Source organism: Uranotaenia lowii, chromosome 2, assembly GCF_029784155.1.
Source record: "Uranotaenia lowii strain MFRU-FL chromosome 2, ASM2978415v1, whole genome shotgun sequence".
Lineage (NCBI taxonomy): Eukaryota > Metazoa > Arthropoda > Insecta > Diptera > Culicidae > Uranotaenia > Uranotaenia lowii.
Genome location: NC_073692.1, coordinates 277,338,603 through 277,364,242, shown reverse-complemented (window position 1 = coordinate 277,364,242; position 25,640 = coordinate 277,338,603).

The following is a 25,640-nucleotide window of genomic DNA, read 5'->3' as shown; positions in this document are numbered from 1 at the left end:
GAAGCGGTTCCGTTTTGGTGGAGTGAAACCGGAAGAAGGAGGAGCAGGAGCTAAGCTATCGAAAAGGTTATGTCACACATTCGCACGTATTCCGGCTAAAAAAAGGAGGATGGGAAGAACGGAACAAGACATGGCAGGAGGCGGCAACGATCAACACTTTTGGCGTAAACCCTCCGGAAGAGGCTGCCCCTCCTCTCGTTTGGTTGTGCTCTAAAAACCCCAATCACCGCCATCTATTGGCCGGCAGCAGATGGAACTGCGCCTGGAAGCATGTTCTCGCGTCGTATCCCCATTGGATGTTGGCTAGCTATCTGCCTGCTTGCCTGGCACACAAACACAATATCGACCACCCGAAAGCCAACAGATGCGCGTCATTATGGGGCCAATTCATCTTGGTGTCAAAATCCAAAGTTGAAATAGAACTATGTTGGGGACGGTTGCCGGGTGATCGACGAATCAGAATTGCCAGAATGTTGAGTTTTGCTTCTTGTATAGGTACTTATATGATATTTACTTATAATGATACATTAAACCCCGCATCGAAATGGATTTAAAGTGGTTGACTTCGAACAGCTTAATTTTCAAGATATAGATTTGTTTTTATACTTTCGTTGTTATAACCGTCATTTAATATATTTTTTGTAGTTTTTTTTTTCAAATTTTAGTCAAATATGCTAAAATTTTGTTTTGTTTAGTTTATAAATAAGTTTATTTTTAATCTATCGTCCATTTGTATCTGATTTTGATTTAATAAAGTTTTTCTGTTCGAGTAGTTTTTTAGCTTTTTTATTGTTTTTGTAATTCTTGTTACATTTGAAAAATGTTTAATGACTTAAAAGCTTTATATTTTGTGTTCAAAAATAGAATAATATTCCAGTGAATGTTGTAGCTATTTAAAATTCAGTTTAAAAGAACCACTTTGCACACACGAAGAAGAAGTTGAAGAATCTCAATGTATTGGTGCTAATTGTATTAAAAAAATGAGATAAATCGTGTACAGCACCAAAAATGACATGATTGAATGTGCCAGCATTTTTAAACCCAAGCAACAAAAAGTCCCATAAAACAGGTACAAAAAAGCTTACTCAGCTCCAACATCGATATGAAGTACGGTCTATGCAGCTCAAAAAGTAAGTTTTTAAAGATACTTTCAAGTTCTAAAACAAGTCTTAATGATCTTCTATTCAGCTAGCAGCGGCCTTTTTATTCAGCTTCCAAAAAATCGTAAAATGAGCAAAAAAATACTCTCTCTCTATCTCAATTTCACCCTTGGCATCGGTTCATATCACTTTTAGGCACTTTTTGCCCATTATGTGAATCAACGTACAACGAACACATAAATCAATTAGCAACTTTCAAGTTCATTTATTAGTACATATAGTTCACTAATGGGAATTGGGCAAAATATGTCGTTTTGAGCACTTTTGTGCCCTGGGCAGTTGATTCTCTTTATCAGCCAGTAACTTCCAAATCCTTCATTCAAGTAAATATGTGACTTTTGTTTGCTCCAGGGTAGAGACTCGAGCTCTCGAGCAAAATTATGCGTTATCATTACAAACTAATAATCAAGCGATAAAAAATGCCGACGGGACAGTTAGCATCGAATTGAAACATCACTTTCTGAACTCACTTTGCCAGTTCCCCATGTTTGACATGTGTTCTACCGATGCATGATCCTTTAGTGGGGGGAACGGGTGATCACCTCTCACAAGCGGAAAAAACCCGTTACAAAATACACAAAAATTCTTGAGCTACTATAATTTTTTTTAAATTTTCCTTGTCGGTGTACCCTTAAATTTTCAAAATTTTCCACTCCAGTGGAATGTTTATCAAATATCAAGAAGTTATTCAAATTGCCTTTATGCCGTTAAATTTAAATTGCAGAAATATTTTCCGATAAGCACTCCAGAAGCGTAGGGTTTCTACTAGCAGTTTAACCACGCCTAAGTTGCTCATCCTTCGTTTAACGTTGTAACAATTATTTAATGTTAACTCTTCATAACCCATTTTTTCTTTTCCTGAAAAATTCACAAAAGTTACGATTACATATAACTTTTGTTCAACGAAAAACTGTATCGTATAAAAAACATTTTTTATACTATTTTTTTTTCAAAAGTTTAATAATGATATGCGCTTAAGAGCTCAATTTCTGTAGTTTTTCGATTGCAAATATAAAAAATAATTGTCGAGTTGTCGTCGTTTTACCCAACCCTTAATACGGAGTTTATATTAGGGATACCATACATACTCTTTAAGAGTACGTGTGCTCTTTTTCGATAAAAAAAAAAATGAGCGTAATCTTTTTTTTGTGTAATTTTACTAAATGTAGTTTCTGTAGAAACACAATTTAACCGAAAAATGAAATTATTTTATCCTGTGAATAAAGTTTGTGATCAAATCTTGTACAACAACAACAAAGAAACTTTAACATAAAAACACTTACAAGGTAAAAAGCCTGTTAACATTATGGCACCTTAAAGTCGCAACAAAAAATGAGTATGAAATAAATCCCTAAACAGTTATCAAAACGGGCAAATGCCTGGTATGCAAATAAAAAGCGCATAAATCTTAAGATGTGCATTTTTAAATAAAATACTTTTGAATTGGAATATTTTAACATGTTTGTTGTGGTTTTTCAGCTTTCCATAAAATACTTCTATTTTTTCGTATAATCCAGCTCCAGCTATGAATATTCTACCTTTTTATCGATTTCGATGGCTAATGAATATTTTATGAATGACTTCAATTATTTGGGTTTAACCTTATTCTTTTCGAAACAAAAATATCTCATTGTACTTTTTTGGCGTTACAGGATACAGTAACCCTTGTGAATATTTTTTCTTTCTGAATAACATTTGATCATTAAAAACATTTCAGTGATAATTTTAAAACTTTACCTATCAACGAATATTAGACTGCCCCAAATTTGTATGAGATATTTCAAGCTTGTCAAATGTTTTGCGCTGCAAGGTTTAATTGATTCTTGGCCAAGTCTAATGCCAAATTTGGGCCAGATCGGATCACGGGAAGGGGTAGCTCAACGAGACTAAAGTTTGTATGGGATTTTAAGACATTTTTTTTCGGGAAAAACATGAAAATCCAGATGTTCATGAATAACTTTGGTCTTCTTTGGCTGATTGCTTTTGAAAACGGTTTTTCTTGAAGCCTAAACATAGACAAATAATCATCCTTAGACTGCATTTTGATTCGACTTATAATAAAAACGTTATTAAACTTCAAAATTGAGGTAACTTTCTTCAGGGTGATATTCATCACTGTCAATACTGCGTCAAAATGTTCGAAGCAGCGTCTCTCATTAACAGTGATGAATATCACCCTTAAAAAAGATAACTATTTTTTGAAGCTTAATAATTTTTTTATCTTAACTTGAATCGAAATGCAATCTTCGGATACAATATTTGTCATAGTTGAGGCTTTGAGAAAAAAAATTCCATAAGAAATCGGCCGAAGAAGACCAAAGTTATTCATGAACAACTGGATTTTTGTGTTCCTCGCGAACAAAATGTCCCAAAATCCCGTACAAACTTTAAGCTCGTTGAACGATCCCTTTCCGTGATCCGATCTGACCCAATTTTGACATGAGACCTTGTACTAGGTTAAAGATCAATTGAAGTCTGCAGCGCATAACTTTTTCAAATGTCAGGTCATTTGGGGCACTCAAATGAATATTTAAGATCGAAAAACACAGGCACCAGATTTCTGACGCTTACAAAACGTTTTTTGTCTTCGGAAAATGTAGTTTTTTAAAATTGCCTGTCAAACAATTTCCATTAGTCTGGATTCTTAGATTTACATATTTTAAAATATTCTGCGTTAAAAGTAAATTAAAAGAAAGGTTGGCTTTGGTTTTACGCTGATTTTCATAAACCACGTCTTAAGGCGGGGTTGGTTTTAAGATGGTTAGTAATATTAAATTTTTCAACTTTTCAAAATAAAATCCAATTGAAAACAGACATATAGGTATGTTTATCAAAGACAGGCAAAAACTCTTGGTTTTTTTTTCAATTATTATTCAGATAATGTTTAAAATTACCTGTTAAAAGTAATAAAAACAAAAAATATTTAAACTTTGAAATGGAGGAACTTGATTGTTTTTGTTGTGATAACCTTTAAAACATTACAATTCTAAATATCTTGATACACTGATAATTGAAAGTCCCGATTTTGCCAGAAAGCAGCTGAAAGTCCCATTGTTTTTCCAAATAAAAAACAGACAATTTATCAACTGAACCAGTGACTTTCAAATATTTTTTATTTCACCGCTCTTTTTTGTAGAAATTCCGAATTCAACGCCCACGCTTAGAAAAATTTGTGAATAATTTTATTGTCGATGAAATTTACGTCTTTATTATTTAAAATATATTTTTGTTTGTGGTTTACGACTCAATATTTACCCAAAAATAAATCGTTATGTTGAAATTTAATTAAAAAAAATTGAAAAAATTTCAAAAGGCTGGAACAAATATCAATTACTTCTTTTTCATCCCCTCCATCAAAATTTAAAAAAAAAAACTCGAAGGGGAGGATAAACAGAGTTTGAAGTATTTTATGAAAATTTCGAAGAAAGGTTACAAGGCCAAAATACAAATTGTAGAAGATGGGGCCTTCACCTTTTGTATTCTCGAGATTATTGAATTTTTCGATAAAACATAATTTCATTTATAGATTTTGTGCAATAATATAGTATGCAGCTATGTTGCATACAAGCTTGAATTTATTCAACTATTCACAATTTAGTCATTATATAGGAAAAAAATCCACAAGGTCTGCTAAATTAAAAAAAAATTAAACTTGAATTTCAAAAACTTTATAAATGATCGAAAGAGTCATTTGTAAGGTTAACGTTTTTTTTTTTTTTGTAGAATTCAATTTTCAAAGCGGAGAGTTGGGTAATTAAACAAGCACCCGCTAATTGCATCGATGGGGAACCTAAAATTCATAACAAAAATATGCTCATACGCAACCAATTTGCAAATCATTGCTTGTGGGAAATCGTGGGCCACACATCTTGAGCCACCTATATTTATATGTTATTATACACATTCAGAGTTTAAAATACATTTTCCCTACCTGTAAAGTTTTCTTACGCCAAATGAAGTGTAATGAAAAATATTTTGTCCATCATATATAAAAATTTTGCCAAAACGTTCGCGAGCCAGATTTTGGAATCTATGCGATCATACACAGCTCTCTTTTTTAATTCATCATCTGAAATTGCTTTGAAATAACAAAATGAATTTTGAAATGACAGTTTTGAGTCAACTCATACACTTTGCAAGTTATTTGTTCAATTGGGATTTAGTGGCCCTCGATTCCCCACCATTTTTCCAAATCCAAAAAAACATTGCTTTTATTTAAACAGTCAGAACTTGGAGGAAATAATTTATAAAAACTTAAAAAAAAAGCCTAATGATGCCTTAAAAATGTTGAAAACCAAACCATCTTGTATTTTCATTTTATCTTTTACAAGAAAGAAGTTATGAAACAATGACAAAAAGTGGCTTATGATTCCCTATTCTCCCATATTTATTTTAATTGATATATGAAAATCAAACAAACCTTTTTTTTACAAACCGATTTAGTACCACCGCAATATTTGGATCATTTTTATTATTATTGTAGATAACTGAAAGATAAATTATAATGTCAATGCTGACAATGGTTATTTATTTTGTTTACTTATGAACACTACATTCCTAAATAACATGCATTGTATTAAATTTTCATGGATAATAAACCCGGAACAAATTTTATATCCTTCTTTTGTGACTTGAAGTGGATAATAATAAATAATGCGAAACCCAAATATATTGCAATAAATTGCACGAAAGCTTGTATGCAACGTAATTGCAAACTTTATCATTGCACAAAACCTATAAGTCAAGTAATTTTTTTTATCGAAAAAATCAATAACATCAAACATATAACAGGTGAAATAACTCCCAATTTCCAATATCTGTTTTTTTTTTAAATTAAACATGAACAACTATGGGGCCAACAGCGCTTTTGTGGGAATCTTAAAAACTTTTAATCGTTTTGCTGAGCATTTTGACTTTGACGTTTCGAGAAATGTGCTCCGAAGGAAAGTATTAGACGTGTCTAGAACTGTGTCGAGTGGATTTTAATTTTAGAAAGTTTATTAGGATTAAGTTTTCATTTGGATCAACATGTGATCCGTTAATTTTCTATACAAATAAACAAATAAACAAAAAACATTAAATATTACATGGATATCAAAAGGGAACAGATTTCTTTTAAAAGATCCACTATTTGAACTTGTTTTTCTAAAATTACATAAAAAACTTCACAAAAGAACAAAATGATATTTGCTCCAGCCTAACTGTAACGCTTCTTCAAAAGATTTCATTATGTCAATCAATGGTCAGAAAATCAATCAAAATAAACACTCAGGATACGTTTCTTATTTGAAACATTCTGACTGTATAATAGGAAAGCGCCTCTCGCAACTGCTTCGCCCGACTGGTATGCAATCTCGATCAGCGCTCCACTCAGCTATGCAAACCGAGTCGCATCATTAGGAATCATCGATTTTGCAAACATCGCATATCAGATATGAGTGAGATACAAACTGATCCAATCTGAATGTCATTCACTCAGTATCCGCCTGGTTTATTTGAAATCGAAAACACGGCGGAAGTGAACATCTTTCCCTCACAAAGACAACTACAATTTGATTTTATTCTTACTGGTGTAAAAAAACGCTGTAAATTCAAATAAATTTATTAATTGGCTATGTTTAAAAACAAACAACATTTGCTAATGATCGGTTGAATGTATCACTCACTCACTGCCTGAACCATTCACTCCTGATCCTAGACGAACATGATTCGCCATATGCATCGCTCTTTGGTGAGATTCCAATTGGATGATAGTGCTGCACTGTTTTGACAGCAAGCATCGTGCGAGGTGATCTATATGTTAGCGATGAATAGAACGAACGATGATCGGATAGGTCCAGTAGCAATCAATAATAAAACCCGATCGCTATTCGTTCAGTTGCGAAGTGCAATCAGGAACATTCATTGAAAATGAGTGATATTCGGAACCCTGATGTCAATCAAGTCGAGAATAAGTCAAATATCCATGTTTAAAATTATATGGCAACAATTGAATTGAAAAAAAAAATATTATGATGTGAAGTAACATTTAACATAAACCTCTATTCCTCGGACAAATCTCCAAAAGTTCAAATTTCAAATTGTTTGTGATTTCTCTAATTTTGCGTGTGAAACGCCTAAACTTCACCGATCCTGAGCCTTTCCAACGCCCCCCAAAATTCAAAACTGGGCTGATAGCCCCTTAAGATGCCAATGCCGCACTAGGGACGATACGGGCCACTTTGAAAATCACCGAGCTAGACGATTTTGATTTAAAAGAAGCAGTTACATTTTTGAATCTCACAAGTAATTTGATGCCCACAACACAAAAGCTCACCTTTTTTAAGAAATTATTGAATTTCTTCTATTTCTTTAATCTTTCAACCAATCAATACTTTCATTCCTGTTTTTAAAAATTCTATATATTTGACTATCGTAGTTGGCAAACATGCCAAAAATACCATAGTAGAATATGTTAAAATATATATCTGATACTTAGCGGACAAACATAAAAACTACATAACTAAAAACAATAAAATTAAAAACTCATTTTGAATCTTTTTACTTATTATCATTCACTTTCAACTGATCCAGATTCTGCCAAGGTAATCTACTTTTGAAGATACAATGCTATAGAAAAAAATTAAATTTTACAATTTTGAGAAAATGTAATTGAAATAAATATTTATTGATGGAATCTCAAAAGGGTTTCTATATCCGTTAAATGAATTCATTCAATAACTTTGTTGAAGACTGAAAAACGTTTTGCTTTCAAAAATATCTGAGATTTATTTTTGTTTAAAATTTATTTGAAATTTCGTCGAACTCCAAATATTTCGTTAAACTGGTCAGAAATAAAAAAAACGAAAACTTATGTAACTTTTTTAAGATGTTATTTATCAAATTAATCGAGAAAGAATTTATTTGGTTTAAAAACTTTATTTTCAATATATTTGAAACATTGCACAGTCTTTTTCCAAGAATGGGTCAAATTTATTAAATGAATTTTTACATATGGTTAAATGTTAGCTTGAATCACATAAATAAGAACTAGTAGAATAAAATTCAATGCATTCGGGCTCTCAGAGCCAAAGAGGTATAAGTGACAACATGGTTGATTTCGAGTAATTTTTGTTCTTTAATTCTTTTTCATACATTTACATTTGATTGAAAATTACAAAATCTCGAAAAAAATATGTAAAATCGCCAACACATCAATTTAAAATCGTATTTTCTCGAAATATGCTTTTATGCACTTATACCCCTTTGGTTCAAGGGCCTCATATTTGAATTCAACACGCCCAAACCAAGCGAAATTTTAAGTTTTAAAATTTAAGTTATTACATCTCGGAAAATTGTGATTTTTGTTGTCTTTTGCTATCAGAAATTGATGTTTTAAGTCGTGATTTTTTTTTATTTATCTCAAAAATCATTTTAAAAATAGGTATTATATGTCCATAAAGTAATAAAAAACAATTTTTACAGTATTCATACATTCTCTGTTGCAAATTTCTTCATATTCGAAACAAAAGGTTGAAATTTCATTTCATTCATTCAAGATTATATAATGTTTAAAATCTTGGATGAGAGAATTCATTCATGCTTTGATTGGAAAAGATCCAGATAAGCGGGATTTTAAAAGTGTCAAATAGAATGATGGCAATTACACATATTATATAGATTCTCCTTCGAAAATCAAAAATGATTTTGGCACCACTGATAGTTTCTCATCATATGGCAAACAGAAGTCACATGCTTTCAGCACAATGTTCTGCGGGAGGGAAGCTTCATTCTTCATCCTTCTACACTCAAGTTCGGATATCCGAGATATATGATCCGATCCGGGGAGCTGTTAATGTTCTGGTATAGTTTTTGCCTCGTCCAATTTGCAGTGCCGAACCACAATGATTAAGAGATACAATATAACTCGTCGTAACACTTTGGATCCGGTTCGTGGTTTTTCCGGGCCGATATCATGACCTCAAACCGACTAGTTTAGCTAAGAACAAGCTGCCAAAAAAGCTGCCCGGAACCATGATAAATTGAGGCAAATGATGGACTGGCACTCTGTGTTTCGTAACTAAAAGGGTAAGCTTCTTGTCTCTATGTTTGTGCTAATACAGTTATGAGAGAGGGAATGAAACCGAATCAAATTATCTGCCATCTTGATACTATTTCACGGAAGTCATTATTCTTGAAGGTCGACCGAGTGGGACTGAGCTTCTGGAAGGAAAACTGTGAGAACTTTATTTGACTTGTGAAGAGGACTTTATTGGGACTGTTTTTCCATTTGAATGCGGCCAATTAAGAAAAGCAGTTTTTCTTTCAAGGTTATCCTTATTTGAGGCTTTCGATAGAAGGTTTTCATTCAATAAATGATATTATTTAAAGATATAACTTTTAAAAAAACTATTTATAATATCCAGGCTAAAGCTCGTGCTCAGATTTCCGTAACAGCCCAACAAATATATTCAAATGCTTTAATATGTGTTATGAGCCTTTGGATGGATAGTTCTACTGTTTCAAATCAATCTAAAGACTGCTTTCAATTAAACCACAGTTGAATAAAAATAACCTGATTGCTTTGATTCCGTATAAAAAATGTTTTTTCAACAAATCTGACATTATTTATTTTTTTCAATAAACCTTTAATGCATAGTGTTATTTCAAAACAACACATATTTTTATCCAAATATCTCGGAAAAGCATGAATATTTTTTAGATGTAGGGTAAATGAGCTTAATTTCGCTATATTATGTCAGAGGTTTTTTGCTTTGATATTAGTAGGCCGACTCATTAATTCTTAGATATACAATTTTTGGTAGCTATGTTCCAAATTTTTTTCTGAACTCTGTTATGGTTTTAAATATTCATGTCAAGCTTTAATTTACAAAAAAATCATGTTTTATAAAGTGTGTCGATGTTCCTAATTTGGCACTAATTGTCCCTAATGTTAACATATGGGTGTTCCTAATGTTAACATATGAGGAAAAATGTATCCGCGTACCCAATATTTGTTCCTGATTTTGCATATGGGTCTGTTTTTAATACAATTTAAAAACTCACCTTTTTATAAATTTTACAACGTTTTTGGAATATAAATAGAGAATAAAAGGACTATTTAAATCCTACACAATATTCCTTTACGCTAGTTTTCAAGCTAAGTAGTGCATGTTGAGCTTAATAAAATACAAACTTTATCTTTTCCAATGGATACATTCATTATATTTCAAAAAGTAGAAAATTCATTGTAATGGATACAAATAAAATACAGTCAAACAGAGCATCATGCAACAGCATGGTTAGATGCAACATTTGTGTATCGCAACACTTATTTAAATTTTATTTGAGTATAATGTAATAAAATAAACATTTAATGAGAACAAAACGATGATGTCATAGTTTCTCACGTCGTGAGATAGTTTTCTTGAAGTTTTTGATTCTCATAGATAATTTGAAAAATCGAAATTTTTACATTTTTGATGCCGTAAAAAACTTTACACCGTATAACGGATTGGCTTGATGATATCACTTACAAACTTTATATTGATTTCATTATCCTATATCATCACTGTTGGTGTATAAATATTTTTCGAACAATCATTTAATTTCTTTTAAATAAATATTTTTAAAATTCCGATAGCAGTCTGGGCTAAAATGCATCGACATGCAAATCAAAGATTCATAGTTTAAATCTTGTTTCCATATGCCATATCGTTGTAAATTTTGTTGTAGGATTTTTTTATCCCTAAATGAATACGTCACCCTTATGCTTTCTTTTTAAAAAAATCTATGATCGAAAAAATATCAAATTTAATTCTAACAAAATTAAAAATAGCTGCAGATCGTGCTTTATGTGTAACGAAATAAAAAAATATATCAAAAACTATTACTTTTCACACTTTTTCTTTTGATTTTTTATTAAAAACTAAGGTTTTTGCCACTTACCCCTTTTTTCTTAGTAGGGGTGAAAACTCACCGTTACATTAGTCCAAAATGGCTCCCAATAAATCCCATTTACCCCATAATAATTTTGCTTGGATGTAAAAGTAATCTCCCAGAAATCGTATCAGAAATGATAGCTTAAGTCGTTTAAAACTGTGTTGGGAATTGCAATTCCAACTTCATAATTAAAAGATCGTGTAAAATGTCTTCGTAAGTCAGGTTAAATCCGATATGATAGAAAGTCCGCCATGTTCATAAATGATTTTGCTCCTGCGTGGGCTTTAAGTGAGATAATCATCGTCATGCTCTTTCTGTAACCAGCAGTGTTTCCAGATGGCTAAAAATCAGATAGGAATGAAGTAATATTGACCGATTAGAGAACATGAAAAAACTGTTGCTGGCAACGATTTGAAGGCTATGAGAGCAAAATCTTGCATTCTCTTGAATTCTTCCGATAGGTACGAATAAGGTGTCGGATAACGAACAATTGGTGTAGTTTTCGTCGCTTAAGAAAAATAAATAAAATTTTTGTATGTATATTGCCTTCTTTTTGGTAGGTAAAATCTGTTTTTTTTTTAAATTTTATACGATCTTTCTAAAATGAATATGGAACGTATATCAAAACTGCATAAAAATATAGCTACAAAAATGTTTCCTGGGCTCGGTCCTGATGCACAATTTTTTATCATCCCTTTCTCTATCTTTTCCTACTATATATTGACTACTAAGCCGTTATTGATGTTCAAAGAGAGAACATCAGTTCTGTACATTGAGATTGAATTTATATTCCCAAGAACCATACTTTGGCTTCTGCTCAAAATCGATGGTCTCGGTCAATCATGGGGTAGGAATCATTGGCGATGTGAAACTTGAAGTGATTGTTATCATAGTATTGATATTGGAATAAATTATTTGCTATTACCATTCAATTCGGGCTTTACGGTTAAAGCCTTGATACCCCCATTTAGGCGTAAGATAAGGAATCGAGTTTCTAAATTTTATGTGAAAATGTATTCATAGATTTTGGAATTCGATTCGTTTTTTTTTTCTTTCTAGCAAACTATAAAAACAAAACATGATTCATGATAGAAAGATGTGCAATTCAAGTTAATAAAATTAATTAGGATGGCAACCTAGCTAGCAAACAAACTAAAGAAGGAAAATATTATATTTCTTGAAGCAAAAATGAAAGCAATCAGATTGAAAACTTGATTTTTTAATCAAAAATTATATTTTTTTAATATGGAAGTAACGTAGTTTTTTTTTATTTTTCTTAACCTTAGAAAGAAGAACAATAAACAGTTTAAATCTTCAACAATTAGAACACCTTAATATAAAATTAAAAATAAGCTTTGATTTTAAATGATTGGAATTCCCGCTACCCATCCAAATTATTATTCATTTGAATGATGGTTCTCTATGCGTTTGTTTTAAAACACTGTTTCTTGTTTTTGGACCTTTAAAAAAATAGCATCTCTGAAAATTTGCCACACAACAGAGAAAACTTTTCTAAATTTAACTCACTTTTCAGATAGAAAAATCGATCGGGAGCCAAGAAAAACATTTTTTTTCAAAGACTTGCGAACAAAATTTTCAAATTTTCGTTTATATTTTTCCTTAAAAGCTTCTTATTTGACATTTTCAAGCGTGGATGTGTTGAGATTCTTTTTAAAATGGATAATATCTTCCAAAAATTTTGTTAAAAAATAGTTTCTATCAAAAAGTTACTCAAAATGTACAGTTTCAATTTTAAAAAACAATTAAAATAAACTTGAATTAGCCATAAAGGTAACTGGAAGCACTGAAGCAATTTAACAAGAGCACGGTTATATTTAAATATTTATTATCTTTGATCATTTCTATCGAAGATAGAATGTAGTTTTGAGTTTAGTGAAGAAAGTTATAATTCAATCATTCTACAATATATTGTTGCTTACAGGAAAATCGTAAAAGTTATATTCAAACTTGATTTTCATAGGTTCTTGAAATTTGATAAGGCTCTACGTGGTAGCCGTTTATTAATTAAAACACTGACATACAAATGTATACGCAAAACAAAACAAACCGAGCCAGAACAAAAAAGTATAGACGAAGTTTGAAAAAAAAACTGTAATTTTAGAATTTCCTTCTAATTAAAAATATATTGTAGCGTCCACTGAAGAGGAGTAAATGCCAGAGTAGCTCGAAACGTCTGGACAACGGGAAAAAATTCTTTTTTAATTTGTTAAACTCGCCAAAAAACATCGATAAAATTCTACAACAACGTAAATAAAAAAATCCAACAACGAGTGTTAAATGCTTCTAATTTTCTTCTTGATGGTATGTAGTCTCAGAATTTTAGAAAAAAATCTTCTCCTAGAAAGACAATGTGCGTTTTAAATTTGAAAATCATATTGAAATAAGGATTTGAGGAAACGTTGTAATGCTTTGAAATGTTTGTAAAACACGTTGTTACAACCTACGGTGATTCATAAATTAGAATAATTTGCTTACAAAACTCGTCAAACTGGAAATTCGATATTGAAAAGACACAATTTTTATGCAAAAAATATGGGTGTGGGTTGCCAAAATACAAATTAATCATGTTGGGAGAAATTAAATTGTTGAATGATTGAATTATAATTTTCTTTACTCACGCATATTTACATTCTGTCATCGATAAAAATGACAATAGAGAATACACAAACGTAGCCAAAATTTTTTTTAGCACCTATCCGAGGCAGTCAAATTCGGGCTATTTTATCCAAAAATCTGAAAAAATCCGGGCATTTAATTTCAAAATTATCGACCAGAAATCCTGGCAATAGCTGGGCAAATTTGGTCAAAATCCAGGAATCAATCAACTTAAATCAAGAAAAAAAAGTAGAAATACATCTTTACCATCATAACCCATTAGCACATTTTAGAACGTTTTTAAGGTATTCAAAAAACTCTCATGATTATTTTTTATTGTTTACAACACCATTTTTTTTTGTCATAGTATTTTTCAGCAAATAAAGTGAATAAATCCGGGCAAAATTAGGGCTTTTTTTAATGAAATCCGGCCAACCGGGTCAGACCGGACTTTTTTAAAATTTTGTATAAAATATTCGGATAAACCCTGATAAAACCGGACAATTTTTTAAGCTTAGAATAAACCTTTTCAACCGTGCTCTTGTTAATTTGCTACAGTATTGCCAGTTAATTTGAAGCCTAATAATGAGACATTTTTTTTTATTATTTTTCAAATTTTCTTAGAAATTTTATCTTGTTGCCAAGATTTATGATAAAAAATCATTTTCATAAAAAAAAATCTGAGTTATTCTTTATATTTTAAGGAACATCTAATACATCCAAGCTCAAAAAAATGTTAAATACGAAGTTCTTAGAAAAATATAATAGCTAAAACTTGAAAACTTTGCTCATGTATTTTGTTCGCAAATCTTTAAAAACAATTTTGTCGACATATCGATTTTTTTCTGAATAGAGCGTTGGATAGGGAAGAGTCTCCTTTATGATGTGATAAATTTCCAGAGATGCTGATTCTTTTTCTTTAAATGATTCTAAAAAAGACACCGTGCAAATATTTTTGTGCCATTGAAAATTTCCAGTGTCTAAATTCGGTAATATTATCGCGCACCCATTGCAGGGCGAAGATTATGTCCATTAAACCTAGATTACCACTAGATCCCGGTGAAGACTATTAATCTATGTACTATGTACTTTTGTCTATGTATTTATTGCAGATGTGTCAATCATTATCAGATCTGATTTTCTGAATGCTGGTATAATTTTATCAATCTATTTATATAATGTTTTTTAAAAATTCCCTTAAGAAAATATTTTTTTCTATCTCTAGCTGGGAAAACAAGTATTATTTGAACTACTTTTAATTTTATTTCCAACAAGCTTGGTTAACTTAGCATTGAAAATATTTCAATAGAACTATCAATAGAACTACAATTTTTGGATTTTATAGCTCTCAAGTTATCATTTAAAGTTAGTTCAAAATATTTTTTTTCTATTTGGTTAAAACCATTTGGATTGTAGTTCAGTACTTCAATATAAAACATTTTTATGCAATTAAAATCGCACAAATTTTATTTAAATGGTGGGTAAAACCCTATATGCTTTGATGTATAGCTTAAATAAAATATTATTTATCAGCTTTAACTCTTGATGTGTGATGTTATGGAAGCTAAAATTTCAAATGCCATTTGCAATCATTCCAATGTTACTTAAGTTTCTGCTGTTGAGTTGAAGGAACCATTTTAATCTTCAAACGCTTCAAATATCTTAGTAGTAGATGGTCGCAGCCTAATTTTTCTGAATTTATTGGAATATTAAAACTCTAATGTTGAAACAAAAAAAGAACGAGCATTGGCACTGTTGGGACTTAAAAACATTCTAACACCAATGTTTCCATTGTAAAGCCTTCGTTATATGAACATATCCTTATAATAAGTTTTTTTTTGGGGATCCTAGGATTGTTTTTTTTTTTGTACTTCTCTTTTTTCGGGATAGATAAGTATAAAAGGCTCCTCGCCAATGGCAAGTTGCCATATGGTACGATAATTTATTTTTTCTTTGGAAGTGATGCCATGCATCATTGCTTTGCTCGAGTTTTCTGCGCTAATAGGACAAGTAAACTTTAAAAAAACAAACAGCTAACTTTGTTTAAAGCACTGCAATGGCAGAGCTTACGGCGCTAATATGATGAGTAAACTTAAAAAAGATCAAATTTCTGTGTTTTTGAATTTCATCCAGATTTAAGACACATTTGTAATGCTGATGAAAACAAAAAAAGTTTAAAAATTCATTTAAAGAGAATGGAAGGGTTTTTTTTTAAATATTCATCCGTATATTCTTTTTAGCTTTCAAGTAAAATAACTATTTGGTGATGGTCGATGAACAAATACCTTCTCATCATCGGTACAGTCCGAATTTTGTTCAAAACATCGGAATTGAAAAAAAAAAAACAAACAAATTTGTTTCCCTAGATTGTATCTGCTATTTCACTTCACACATTCAATTCGTTCCCATCAAACAGCCCATTTCGATTAGTTAGGCTCCATCCAATTTTCCGGCCCTGATATCGTGTTTACATTTAATCTGACAACAATCAGAAGATTACCTTTAGCTTAACACCGGTGAAAAGGCCCCTAAAACGGTTGGCTGGAAGCATCACATGAATGGGACACGGAAAGGGTCAAATGACCAACAATTTCGATCTATTCGTTACGATAAAACTTTCCCTTGGTTTCCCCTTTGGAAAGTCGTCAGGCCGGCCGGCTGGGACCCATTTGGTAGGACATTTTCCACACACATACGATTTACATGGCGGTTTGTGACTTTCTCTGGTTAGCCCCACACGGCCGCCCATTGGTTGTTGTTTTCCCATTGATATCATTGGGGTTTTGTGGGGGTGGACCTGTTTGAATGAAGAAAGCAATGAGGAGGGGGAAGGTCGAGGTGCTTGGTCCGGCCGATAATGGCTAGTTATCTTTCACCCTTGGAGACACACATACCCCTTACACTTATCTCTCTGTATGTTTGTTGACTCAGCTCCAAGGGGGATGCGGCATTCAGAGTTGGAGAGTTTGAGAGCTATCGTTCGACCCAGATTTTGAGAGTTGTGTCCTGCCTGGGCCAATGACGATGGCCGGCCGGGCGATAGTCAATCAGTGATGGTTGTGATGTTTGGTTTCCTGATTTTTTTTTCTTCCACAAACTATGTTCCCAATGTAGGAAAAATATTTTCCATGGGGTTGGGGAAAAAAGCCCTCGTGCCAGTAATAAAATCAACTGCTTGTATGCTATCAGAATAAGTTGGTCAACTTGGCTAGCCACATCAAGAACGTTTTCCCGAAGCAAAGCAAACGGAAGCCACCGCAAACATAAATCAGCAGAGGTGGTTTGAGGACTCTGGTCATTATGTAGCGAAAATTGAGCAATTAGTTTTTATTTTGCTTTTATTTCTGAAAGTTAAAATAGTTTTCAGTTGTGCAATGGGTGAAAATAGTTTTCAATTATTAAAGGTAAGGTATGAATTGTGAGAGGGACAGTATTGTTGCCATGACTAAAGGATTTTTTCATCAAAAGAGGCACAAAACGTTAAACTTCGTAAACATTTGAATGATTTCTATTTTTACAAACTGTATAGGCATTTAACTACACGATCATCTATCCAGATAAATTTTCCTCGGCGAATTACTGTTTTTTATTTGTCAGGTATTTGGTATAATAACAAAATCATCAAGATAACGTATTGATGAAACTTGTTTCCCGAAATCAAGACTCAAAGTATCGATTGAAAACAAAAACTAATTCAATAAGCGCAGATTGTTAAGACTGGTGATTCTAGGACCTAGTTACTAAGTGTTGTTTTGAATCAGCCTTCCGGCGAAAAGACGAATATATGTTTTTGGAAAGCACACATTTGTGAGGCTACTGCTGCTGTTGATTGTTTGTTTTGGTTTGGCCTTCCCGTGGATAAGATATATTGGTTTAGGAAGCGCAAATTTGTAAGGCTACTGCTGTTGCTGCTGCTTGTTAGTCTTGATTTTACCTTCCTATGGAAAAGACAGATTGGCTTGTAAAGCGCATATTTTTCAAGTTACTGCTGATGATTCTTTTTTTATTGAACCGCGTACACCATACCCAATCCCCACGACTTCGTATGAACTGTTAGGGAGTGAATGTATTGTATGTGTTGGAATGTTCTGTAAGAACGAGTGCCTGTTCGGCAATAATGAGCCTCATTTTCAAATCCGACTCATTTTTTTATCGCGTCAATCGATTTTGATACAACTCGGCCAGTTAGTTTTTCATTTTTTGGTCAAACTTCAAAGTATTTGCAATGAAAATTTACAAAAATACAGCTAATTTCGTGGAGCAATCTCAAATTTCCCCTTTTTCACGTGAATAGCTCTACCTCTTTTTCAGTCACAACATTTGGGTCTTCAAATTTTATGAAGTATTTGTTGGATAGATGAGCGAGATTTTGTGAGAATTTCGTGAAAAAATATCAATCCAGACAGAAATGGGAGCTGTGCAAAATTGAAAGCGAGTGGCTGCTTCACACGATTTCATTCTTTTTTAATCACAATTGTCAATAGAATAAAGCGTCAGATTGCAGTAATTTTACAATAAATTTAAGAAACTATTAAAAAAATAACAAATTTTGACAAAAAATTAACATTACTACTACTATTACTACATTACTTATAAAAATTACAAAATTTGGCAAAACGATGACCGAAATCTGACAATACTTTGATTTAAGTTTTACAAATGTGAGAAAAATATGACAAAAATATGACAAAATCATGGCAAAAATATGACAAAAATATGACACAAACGTGACAAAACTAAAACACAAAAAAAAAAACAAATTATTAAAAAAAAGTTACAATGTTTCGTTACAGTATTGTCATATTTTTATCATTTTATTGTCAATTTTTGTCATAATTTTGTGATTTTTTCATTTGACATAATTTTGTCATTGTTTTGTTAGATTCATTTTATTTTATTGTCAAAAATTTTCATAGTTTCGACATTTTTTTGTATCGATCAAATTAATGGAAAACTCATCCGGTACAACTATGTTTGATATTTACTTTTGGATTTGAAGACACGGCCATCGGCTCAGGAGGCAACTGACTTACCATAAGAGCAACGTTTATCACAAGCTCGTAGTTTTTTTCTTAATTTAGTCATATTTTGGCATTTTTACGTCATATTTGTATCCCATTTGTCATGTCATATTTTTGTCATAGTTTTGACAGAACATTGTAATATTCTAGCACATTCGTCATATTTTTGGTCATTTAAATGTTAAATTTTTGCCACATTTTCATCACAATTTTTTTTTATAGTTTTTTAATGCATTTTTTTTCAAAGGTTAGATGTTTTATCGATTGTTTATCAAATTTTTGTGATTTTATTTGAAATTTTGTTATTTTTATGTCATATTTGTAAATTTTTTGTCAAATATTTCTCCTTATTTTAGTTATATGTAGTTTATTGTCTAATTCTGATCATAATTTTGTAGTATTGCCAATAATTTTTTTCATGGTTATGCCAATATTTTTGTTTTTTTTTCTTATTTTTGTCAAAATTTTTAAATGTTTATTTATTTATTTATTATTATTATTTATTTATTATTTCCATGTAACATAAGATCAAAGATCTTTTTAATCGTTACAATTTTGTTTTTATAAGATCAACCGTATTCAAACTGATTTAACTATTCCTGAAGTTATGTAGCATGAAACAATACTATTCTAGGTTTTATGCACTTTCGTTTAGTAAAGCCAGTAAATTCTCTTTGAATCCTTTTTTTGAAAAATTTAACTTAATACGCGTCGGGAGCTGGTTCCAATTTTTTATACTTCTAATTATGAAAGAATTACCATAGTACAATGATGAATGATGTGGGATGAGAAAATTGGAAGAGCGTGAACTACGTAAGGGAGTTAGCAATGAATACAAATAAAGAGGTTTTTTACTATTGATAATTTTAAAAATCATCATACAATTGCGAAAGTGGTAAAAATTTGCATAACTACAACCAAGGAGATGCTTTTGAAGAAAAGTTACACTAGAAAAACGATTGAGACCGTAGACATATCTTACACAAGCGTTTAACGCTATTTTGATGCGATTCAAATGATATACATCCGAGTTGGAGAATGTAAAACAGTTATAAGTAAAGTGAGGTAGAAGGAAAGTTTTGAACAATTTGAGTTTCGTGGTGGAATCTAAGTGTCTAGTGCTTATGTTCAGTCTTTTTAAAGTAGAATAGATTTTTGAAGTTTGCTGTTTAATCTGTGAATTCCAACAGAGAGTTTTTTCAAATATGACTCCTAGATTGTTGACTTTATCAGTAAATTTAATTTCTTCATTATTTACGAACAGAACGGGAGGCCCCAAATCTAACTTACTTTTGAGAAGAAGATGGCATTAGTTTTTGATGAATTTATCGGTAAAAGGTTGTTGGTTGACCACTCAGAAAGTTTCGATAGATCATTGTTCACTTTGTCAGCTACCAAAAAACGATCATATTCACCAGTATTGCAAAAATATATTTGTACATCATCAGCAAACATGTGGACTTGACAAAAATCTAAGACCAATGGAAGATCGTTGATAAACATTGAAAATAAAAGGGGTCCCAAAACCGATCCTTGCGGAACACCAGATGTGATTGTTGAAAATTTCGATAATGTATCAGCATGACAAACAGCTTGTTTACGTTCATTAAGATAGGATTTTATAAGATTTGCGGCAGATGAACTGAAGTCATAGTAAGATAATAATTTACGGTACAGTTTTGAGTGAGACACTCGATCGAACGCCTTCGAAAAATCTATAAGTAACATGGTTGCCACTCCTTTCTTATCGATGCATCTAGCAATATCGTCGTGAACTTTAATTAGTGCTGTTTCTGTACTGTGGTGTGCGCGAAAACCAGACTGGAATTTATGAAGTAGGTCATATTCGTTAACAAAACTTGAAATTTGTTGTTTCAACAATTTTTCGAAAACCTTCGAAAGTGAACATAACAAACTTATTGGCCGCAAGTTTGACAAATCACTACTGTTTCTTTTTTTAGGTATGGGTATTATTTTAGCAGTTTTCCAAAGAGTGGGAAATGTAGAAGTGAGAATAATTTTGTTGAAGAGATGCTGCACGATTGGAAGGATTTCAGGAAGAATAATTTTAATAAACTTGATAGGAATATCGTCAAGTCCAATAGCATTTGATTTTAGAGAAAACACTGATTCGATTATTTCATAAGCTTGTATAGTTTTGAACGAAAACCCTGAATTTTTTAACGTAGAGTGAACAGGTTCCGAGTCAATCGGGGTGAAGTTAGAACAGAAGTAGGAGTTGATTTCGTCGGGATCATGATTGCAAGACACGGAGTGCTTGGAACTCTTAGTCAATCCCATATTCTTCACGTTTTGCCACAGAATTTTAGGCGAGAGATCAAAGTTTATCTTACTCCTATCAATGTTGTTTTTTGCTACTCGAATGAGCAGATTAACTTTGTTTCTTAACTGCTTGAATTTAGATCTATTAGAAGCACTCTTGTTACGTTTCCAAGTTTCATAGGCCAAATTCCTATTAGTTATAGCCAATTCAATATCTCGATTAAACCAGTTGTTTTTTTTACTTTTTCTAAACTTCATTGGAAAAAAAGATTCATGAACATTAAGCAATGTTTGATTAAGTTTATAAAGAATCAAGTCGGGATCATCAATACTGAGAAATTCATTCCATGCGATTCTTCGTAGATAACTGATAAGAGCTGCATTATCAAAGTTTAGGTAGTCACGGAACCAATATCCTGGCTCTTGTATCGTGAACGGAAAATTAAGGGTGCAAAATATAAAATCATGGTGAGATACACCTGGCAGTGAAATTTGGCTGAATTTTTCAACCATACCAGAAGAATTAGTCACTAGTAAGTCAAGCAGAGAGCAGCCGGTTGAGTGGAAAAACGTTGGTTCATAATTTATACAGCTCATAGACAATAAATCAATACAATCATTAAAACGTTGAGCAGCGGTTGATTGTTTTTTAAGGTCAATGTTGAAATCTCCAAGAAAGAATGAGTGTTCGTAGTATAATCCAAATTGTTCGTAATGTTCAATCAAAAGCTCTGTACAGTTAGTCTTCGGAGGGTTATAATAAACACCAATCATTAACTTCACAGATCCAACATTGAACTCGATAAGTAAAAACTCAGTAGATGAAGTTGTATAAGATGAATCGTAGTTAGAATGAGAAAGAACTTTGAAATTAATATTATTCCGCACATACACACAGATTCCACCACCATGACGATTACGGTCGTTACGTATAACGCTGAAACCATCGATAGCTATTAAAGAATCACTAATTGTGTCGTCCATCCAAGTTTCAGTCATACAAATGATATCTGTTTTACCGTTAATAAATATATGTTTAAGTTCCTCAAATTTACTCATCCGGCGAGCACATAAACTTTGCACGTTTATGTGGCCCACATTCAATAGATTTGAATTCATAGCAGCATGTAATACAGCTCTTGCAATAATTGAGGAAGTACTGGAAGTAGGAATAGTGCTCATAGTTAATACAACGAAATTGGAATCAAAAAGAACCAACTGACTAAACTAACCTAGGTTTCAAATTTAACTACAATGAAGAATCCAACTAACAAAAGTTACTATCCTTTAACAACATTTCTAGCTAGCTGATTCGACTGATGGTCACAATGGCAATGAAAAAGCAATAGATGACATTATAACAATATGTGCATAGTTTTTTGTTTGTTTTTACCCGATATTGATAACAGCAGCCGGGAGACCACGATCTGACTTCGTTATACATTGTCGTCAAAAGCAATTCATCGACTTCAACCCATCCAGAAACGATCCGAGTAGTTAGAGCTCCGTGGTACCAGGGAACATTTCACGTAGCAGCGTGCGGTCCAAAACCTCGCGGGTTACGCAGTTCGAGCCACTCCACAAAAAAGACAGAAGTCATATCGTCTCAAGAGTGGGAGTAGCGTCTTTCGTCAGCAACAGCAGCAGCGCATGGATTAGATGATCGTGGCAGCAGTTTGAACAGCGTCGAGGGTAACGCATATCATCGTGTTTATTTCTCATCGGGTATCGGCAAGTATTGCTTTGCGAGATCATCAGCAATCGTGAAAACCAGGAGAGAGAGAGAGAGAGAATCAAGAGTGAGCGTCAGTTTGAGGAGGTTGAGGTAACTCGGCATTAGCAGCAGCGCATGGTGAGAAGAAAGTCTTGGTCTGCATAACAATCAGCAGTAATTTTGTTGAGTCGACTCTATCTCTCTCTGCACAGCATCGATGGAATCCTCCAGTTGAACAGCAGCGAATAATGTATGGCTCCCTCAGCACAGCAGCACGGCAGGTCAGCGACGTCAACATCAGCGGCAACGGTTTGACTTTTAGGAAGGACAAGGATTCACGGGATAGCTCAGGAACGGAATCAAGGGATAGAGGGGAGGAAACAGAGAATTAACAAGGATAGGTAAAAAAAAGACTTTCAGGAGGGGTAAGAGGAGTCAAAGGATTTGAGGGATGGGAGTCAGGGGAAGTATTGGGAAGGAAGAGAATATTTTATTAGGAAAGGGTTTGATTACTAAGAACAAAAAGTTGTTCTAGACTTTGAATCGCGATCATGTTAGCTTGTCCGACGAATTTTATTTGGATGACCCCATCTCGAGACGAAATTTTTTCAATTCTCCCTTGCTTCTTCAGTTTAGTAGCTTCAGAACGAATGTTTCTTGCATTGAGGGAAAGATTCTCATTGATGAAAATCCGTTGATCCGAGTCAAAACCAACATTACGTAGTGCCAGCTGGCCAAAAGCAAAGTATCGGTTGAGGAATTGGTTCGTAGCACTTTTTAAGGCAAACTCGCATAAGATGGGCGGCTTTGTTCCTGGAGTAATAGGTACTCGTGATAAGCGTTTCAAGTTGACAAGAGGATTGGTCTTGACACCTAACGTTGACGAGATGCTTTGGAAAGTGTCTGCTAGGTTTTCATTTTCGTCGTACGGAATGCCAGAAATAACGAGCTCTCGATCGGTTTTCATACGCTCAATAGCACAGGTCTTCATTTTGGCTGTCTTCATTTTGGCTAAATTTTTATACCACATTTGTTGTACTTAATCCAATTTTCTGTTATTTGTCTTTTTTTTAGTTTGTCAAAGTTCTTTCAGATTTTTGTCATTTGAATGTCAAATTTTTTTTTCAAAATTTTTGTCAAAGTTTTGTTAAATTTTTGTCATTATAAATATTGTCTTATTTTAAAATATTTGTCAAATTTTTGTACATTTTTTTAATGTTTTTTAACTGCCTCTATTTGCAAGACTGTTCCATATGCATTTTCGTCATTTTTCAGTTTATCTTAAAATCGTCCAAAAACAGTAAGTTCTTCAATTTGGACTATAAACGTTCCTAACTTTGTTCTCAAAATATATGAAAAAATACCAAGTCATGTCTGTCGCATATGGAATATACCCGCTAAGCTGTTCCATATGTCTATTTTTACAGAATGCTTTAAAATAGCTCCTATAATTTACGATAATCTGACAAATATTCAAACAATGTGTGCGACAAAATAAGAATTCATTGAAATTACAAAAGTAAGACTAAATGAAACAGAACAGTAAAGTCATAAATAAAATTTCCATATTTTTTATAAGCTAAGTTCAGCCTAATGGGTAAATTCCACCAAACTGATTTTTTTTTTTTTCAAATTTCGCATGAGGCTTATTGAATTGTTCTTGTAAAACATGAAAAATTATCAGCTACAAACCCCATTTTTAAAAAAAAAAATTCTCATGCTGTTACTTGCTGCTTGGATGCTGTTACTTGCTGCTTAATTTCAGCATTAATTTTATTTGTAGGTATTTACAGTCTTCCTAAAAAGATAATCGACCGAAAAACTTTCCAAAAGATGAAGGTACAGCTGGTTCAATTTAGGAACGTTGTTATTTATTTTATTTTAGACCTACTCAATTCTTACGATAAACTTACGCTATCTTTATCTAAATACTAGTTGATCCCCTACGATCTTAGTTTCGCTTTCAATCATAAATACGTGAAGATGAGTTTTAAATATTAAATCCGATGCATTTTTTGGCAATATTTTGTAACACATTCAACAGTGTTCAAAGTCGCCTCTTTTTCTTGTCTCCAACTTGAAACTCAAATTAAGAGGGTGATTGGCTTTTTTTTTGTCTACCTTTAATAGTTTTCATTAGTTTTCAACCAGAAGAATGAAGTTAAGAGCAAGAATGAATGCAGAATGTAGTGCAAGAAGAGCCCTATACCAAGCTTTAAAAAATCTTCTATAAAAATCTCTTGCTCAATTCGAGACAACTGAATTCAACCCAGTTGCTAGTGCAAGCCATAAAATTAAGAGAAGATAGAAGGTTCCAACGCAAAGATCAAACGAAAGGCATCGATAAAAACAGATTGTCCGGAGCACACCGGAAGAACGAATACGCCTCTGTCGGGCTATCAAAAACACTGAACGGAACGGAAATTGGAAAAGTGCCTGACGCGTCTTCGTGGTGGCCTCTCTGACCCGGAATCCGGTAACACAAACACACGACACGGGACGAAAAGTCATTCTTTAGCCGCTGCTGCCGCTGATGGTAGGCAAAACAGAACAGAGACGTAGAAAAAATAAATACCCTTTTTCCCAACTTCCAACGTCCTCACGAAAATCACGAAAGGTTTCTTCCCGACATTCGTCGTCCAACGTCATGTCTCAACACCATCAGAATCATCAAAGTTAGTGTTGTTCTGAGTGCAGCAATCCTTTTTTTCGTGAATGGGTCCGGGCCCGAGAACAACTTCCACTAACTATAAACCTGGGTCTGGGACTGGTTTTCGTTGAGGTGAGTCCGGAAGAATGGAACACAAACCTCAACAAACTACACCCCGGTGGCTTGCCTACATGAGAAGGGCTATGATGACGACGACGACGAGTGTTTGTTTTGAGAAACCGTCATGTCCTTTGCATCCCTGGCTTGCTGGAGAA